We start from the raw sequence: 6,044 nt of genomic DNA on the forward strand, positions 1-6,044 counted from the left end.
TGGTGGTGGAGTCTTTTGGGTTTTCCACATAAAGTATCATGTCATCTGCGAAAAGAGAGAGTTTGACTTCTTCTTTGCCAATTTGAATACCTTTTATTTCTTTTTGTTGTCTGATTGCTGTTGCTAGGACTTCTATGTTGAACAATAGTGGCGAGAGTGGGCATCCTTGACGTGTTCCTGATCTTAAGGGAAAGGCTCTCAGCTTTTCACCATTGAGGATCATATTTGCTGTGGATTTTTCATAGATGAATTTTATGAACTTGAGGAATGTTCCCTCTATCCCTATACTCTGAAGAGTTTTAATCAGGAAAGGACGTTGTATTTTGTCAAATGCTTTTTCTGCATCAATTGAGAGAACCATATGGTTCTTCTCCCTCTTATTTTTTAAATATTTTTATTGTTATGTTAATCACCATACATTACATCATTAGTTTTTGATGTAGTGTTCCATGATTCATTGTTTGTGCATAACACCCAGTGCTCCACACAGATCGTGCCCTCTTTAATACCCATCACCAGGCTAACCCATCCCCCCACGCTCCTCCCCTCTAGAACCCTCAGTTTGTTTTTCAGAGTCCATTGTCTCTCATGGTTCGTCTCCAACCTCCGACTTACTCCCCTTCATTCTTCCCCTCGCTATCTTCTTCTTTTTCTTTTCTCTTAACATATGTTGCATTATTTGTTTCAGAAGTACAGATCTGTGATTCAACAGTCTTGCACAATTCACAGTGCTCACCATAGCACATACCCTACCCAATGTCTATCACCCAGCCGCCCCATCCCTCCCACCCCCCACCACTCCAGCAACACTCAGTTTGTTTCCTGAGATTAAGAATTCCTCATATCAGTGAGGTCATATGACACATGTCTTTCTCTGATTGACTTATTTCACTCAGCATAACACCCTCCAGTTCCATCCACGTCATTGCAAATGGCAAGATCTCATTCCTTTTTATGGATGAATAATATTCCATTGTGTATATATACCACATCTTCTTTATCCATTCATCTGTCGATGGACATCTTGGCTCTTTCCACAGGTTGGCTATCGTGGACATTGCTGCTATAAACATTGGGGTGCACGTACCCCTTCAGATCCCTACATTTGTATCTTTGTTCTTCTCCCTCTTTTTAATGTGTTCTGTCACATTGATTTGCGAATGTTGAGCCACCCTTGCATCCCAGGGATAAATCCCAGTTGGTAGTGGTGGATGATCCTTTTAATGTATTGTTGGATCCTATTAGCTAGGATTTTGTTGAGGATTTTAGAATCCATATTCATCAGGGATATCGGTCTGAAATTCTCCTTTTGGATGGGGTCTTTGCCTGGTTTCGGGTTGAAGGTAATGCTGGCCTGATAGAAAGAGTTTGGAAGTTTTCCTTCTGTTTCTATTTTTTGAAACAGCTTCAGAGAATAGGTATTATTTCTTCTTTGAATGCTTGGTAGAATTCCCCAGGGAATCCATCAGGCCCTGGACTCTTGTTTTTGGGGAGATTTTTGATCACTGCTTCAATCTCATTACTGGCCTATTCAGGTTTTCAATTTCTTCCTGTTTCAGTCTTGGCAGCTTATAGGTTTCCAGGAAGGCCTCCATTTCATCCAGATTGCTCAATTAATTGGCATATAGTTGTTAATAATAATTTCTAATAATTGTTTCTATTTCCTTGGTGTTAGTCGTGATCTCTCCCCTTTCATTCATAATTTTATTAATTTGGGTCCTTTCTCTTTTCTTCTAGATAAGTCTGGCCAGTGGTTTATCGATCTTATTAATTCTTTCAAAGAGCCAACTTCTAGTTTTGTTGATCTGATCTACTGTGTTTCTGGTTTCTAATTCATTGATCCCTGCTTTAATTTTAATTATTGCTCTTCTAATGCATGGCTTAGGCATCGTTTGTTGCTTTTTCTCTAGTTCTTTAAGGTGTAGAGTTAGTTGGTGAATTCGGGATTTTTCTTTTTTTGAGTGAGGCTTGGATGGCTATGTATTTCCCTCTTAGGACCGCCTTTACAGTATCCCATAGGTTTTGGACCGATGTGTTTTTGTTCTCATTGATTTCCATGAATTGTTTAAGTTCTTCTTTGATTTCCTGGTTGACCCAAATGTTCTCGAGCAGAGTGGTCTTTAGCTTCCATGTGTTTAAAATTCTGCCAAATTTTTTCTTGTGATTGAGTTCCAGTTTTAAAGCATTGTGGTCTGAGAATATGCAGGGAATAATCTCAATCTTTTGGTATCGGTTGAGACCTGATTTGTGACCCAGTATGTGGTCTATTCTGGACAAAGTTCCATGTGTGCTCAAGAAGAATGAGTATTCTGTTGTTTTAGGGTGGAATGTTCTGTAAAAATCTATGAGGTCCATCTGGTCCAGTGTATCATTCAAAGCTCTTGTTTCCTTGTTGATTTTCTGCTTAGATGATCTGTCCATTGAGAGTGGAGTATTGAGGTCTCCTACAATTAACGTATTGTTATCAATATGACTCTTTATTTTGGTTAACAGTTGGCTTATGTAGACGGCTGCTCCCATGTTGGGGGCATAGATATTTACAATTGTTAGATCTTCTTGTTGGATAGACCCTTTAAGAATGATATAGTGTCCTTCTGTGTCTCTAATTACAGACTTTAAAATATAATTTGTCTGATATAAGAATTGCTACCCCAGCTTTCTTTTGAGGTTCGCTGGCATGGAAGATGGATCTCCATCCCTTCACTTTCAGTCTGGATGTATCCTTAGGGTCAAAATGAGTCTCTTGTAGGCAGCATATGGATGGGTCCTGTCTTTTTATCCAATCTGCAACCCTGTGCCGTTTTATGGGAGCATTTAGGCCATTCACGTTGAGAGTGATTATTGAAAGATATGAATTAATTGTCATCATGTTGCCTGTGAAGACGTTGTTTTTATAGATTGTCCCTGTCGATTTCTGTTGTATATCACTCTTGGGGTCTTTCTCCTTTTATAGAACCCCCCTTAATATTTCTTTCAGGTCGGGCTTAGTGATCACATATTCTTTCAGTTTCTGTTGGTCGTGGAAGCTCTGCATCTGTCCATCCATTCTAAATGACAGCCTTGCCAGATAAAGTATTCTTGGCTGCATGTTCTTCTCATTTAGTACCCTGAATATGTCTTGCCAGGCCTTTCTGGCTTGCCAGGTCTCTGTGGATAGGTCTGACGTTATTCTGATGTTCCTCCCTCTGTACCTAAGGAATCTCTTCCCCCTAACTGCCCTTAAGATGGTTTCCTTGGTTCTAAGATTTGCGAGTTTTACTATTACATCCTGGGCTGTTGGCCTGTTTTCCTTGATCTTGGGAGGGGTCCTCTCTGCCTGTAGGATGCGAATATTTGTTTCTTTCCCCAGATTAGGGAAGTTCTCAGCTACGATTTGCTCAAATATATCTTCTAGTCCTCTCTCTCTCTCTCTCCACTCCCTCTGGGATTCCAATTATCTGACATTGGAACTCTTCATGGTGTCATTTATTTCTCTGATTCCATTTTCATGGATTCTGAGTTGTTTTTCCCTGGCCTCCTCTTTTCCCTTTTTATCTATTATATTGTCTTCCAGGACGCTTATTCGTTCTTCTGCCTCAGTTACCCTAGCTGTTAGATTATCTAGATTGGATTGGATCTCAGTGATAGCATTTTTACGTTCTGCCAATTCAGCTTTCATTTCTGCCCTTAGAGACTCTGTGTTGCCATTAATTGATTTCTCCATTCTAGCTATTGTCTTCACAATTGGTAGCCTGAATTCCATCTCCCACATCTTGGTTATATCTGCATGCATTTGTAAATCTGCAGCTTAAGTCATAATCTCTGAGTCTTTTCTATTTTGGGGGCTCCTCCTCTTAGTCATTCTGTTGATGGGTGTTTGAGGGAATGTATAGGTCCAAATTATTGACCAGAACCCAAGCAAGATGCACCTGTTTTCTTGGGACCTTAGGGTTGCTGGCCTCTTGTTTTCCCAGCCTGTCTTCTGGGAGAGGGGCCTGGGAGCTGTTACTTAGTCAACCCTGTTTGGGCAGAGTTGCCCTGCCCCCCTGTGGTGGGGGATGGCCTCAGTGGGAACCAGTTTTTTGGGGGCTTTTGTTCTCTGGTGGCTTTCCCTGGAGGCTTTCCATGTCTCTTCAGCGAGTCAGAGCAGAAGAGACCGTTTCCAACCCTCTGCCTCAGAGCAGAGAGATTGCAGTCTGTTCTTCAGTGAGCTCTCCAGGCCACACTGTCTCCGTTTCTGTCCCTGCTGCTATAAACTGCAGTGTCCTGGGTCGTGCGCCCTTCTGCAGTGCTCCCAGTCCTGCCTCCAGGTTGGGGCACGTCTCTGCCCTTTGTGCTTCTAAAACCACCAGCTGCCCCCAGTTGGCCCGTGCAACCCTGCTGCTCTGGGTTTCTGCCCTGGGGGCTGCCCTAAAGTCCTTTTTCAGGTGCTACCGGTCTGTGAGTCTGTGCCCCATCCCCAGCGCGTGAGGCTGTCGCTCACCAGCGGTGTAGGATCCCCACGGTCAGGCTCCCTCCCGCTGCTGTTTATGCTCTGATATCTGCCCGTAGAATCACGCTCCCCGCTTTGTACCTCGAAACCAACTGCCCAGGATATTGTTTGTAGAGATCCAGATCTTCTTACATCTCAGGCTGATTTCGTGGGTGCTCAGAGTGGTATGGTAGATATCCAGCTCAATTCTGGGGATCAGTTGGAATAGGGTCCCCTACTCCTCCATCTTTTCTTCCTCTATCTAAGTTGCAAATATTTTCACTCAGTTCCTCATTTGTAATATCTGACCCCCATTAACCAGCCTGGAGCTAATTTCTCAAGAAGGGCTGCTTATTCACACAAGAAAACATGGACAGAAGTAAATGGAATTCCTGTTTTTTGGATATCAGGCACTGTTTTGAGAGCTTTGTGAACATTTTCTCATTTGCAGCTTATGAAATATCTTTGAATATTATTTCTTACCTGAAACCCATATGGCTAACGTGTTTTAGAATTCATTGTTTTTCAGTTTTTATAAAGTGATACGGTATATAGATCTATGCTACTCTCCTAGCAGGACATGGAGCTGCATCTTGAAATCCTACTAATAAATATTTCTGCATTGAAATATATGAATATTCCTACTGATTAGGATAAATAAATACTATAGGGAGTTTCACTTCCTGATAGATTAGGTTATGCAGCCAAATGAGATATGAAAAGCACTTTTATTTTTCAGAGCTTCTCAGATTTTGGAATGCTGGATAAGAGATGTTGGAGCTCTATCATCTTTACATTATAGGCAAAGGAAAGAAGTTTTGGTGTTTGTTTTTTAACCAAATACATCCTCTGACTTTCACCCTTCTTTTTCTCTTTGTTTTGTAAGGAAGGGAGGAGGGAGAAAGCTGGAGAGCTTGAGGATTCAAGTGAGTACCATGAAAACCGTGGTGTCTCTCCACTTCTCTTCTCTCCACCTCCCTGCAGGCAGGGTGAGAATGAGATGTGCAGCCCCTCTGGTAGCCTAATATTCTTTATAACCAGTATTTAACCAATATTCTTTATATGCTTGTTCAATATCTGTTTGGAAGAACGGCTGTTTGCTGCATGGGGGAATGATGAAAAAGAAAGATATAGGTGACAGTGTGCAGCCTCATCCCCAGAGTTCCAAGCAAAGCAGCTCTGCCCCCAAACTTGCATGCCTCTCTCAGTCAGAAGGAAAGCTCTGCAGTTGGTCTGATCTACTTTCCTAAGGTGGGTGGTTAGCAACCACCTCCTTTCACTCATGTGTCTTTTATGGGATTATTACATAGTATACCAAATTACTTCCAGCCACACACTCTCAGTCTCTCTGAGAGGAATTATGATACTACGCATTTTTTTGTCTTATTACTTTTCTGGTTCCCTTAACAGACTATGCCCCAAAGCAATATGCTGAAGGCCCTGGTCTGTAATGAAATATTTTGCCAAAAGTGCTTGTTTTGCTTCATTATCTCCACTTATCTGGCGAATAGGGCCTCCTTCTGTACTGTGGAGTTTTTTTTTTTTTTAAGATTTTATTTATTTATATGACAGAGAGAGACACAGTGAGAGAGGG

This window comes from Eumetopias jubatus, unplaced genomic scaffold (assembly GCF_037043125.1).
Source record: "Eumetopias jubatus isolate StellerSeaLion01/CBP00866 unplaced genomic scaffold, mEumJub1_p1.0 scaffold_12, whole genome shotgun sequence".
Lineage (NCBI taxonomy): Eukaryota > Metazoa > Chordata > Mammalia > Carnivora > Otariidae > Eumetopias > Eumetopias jubatus.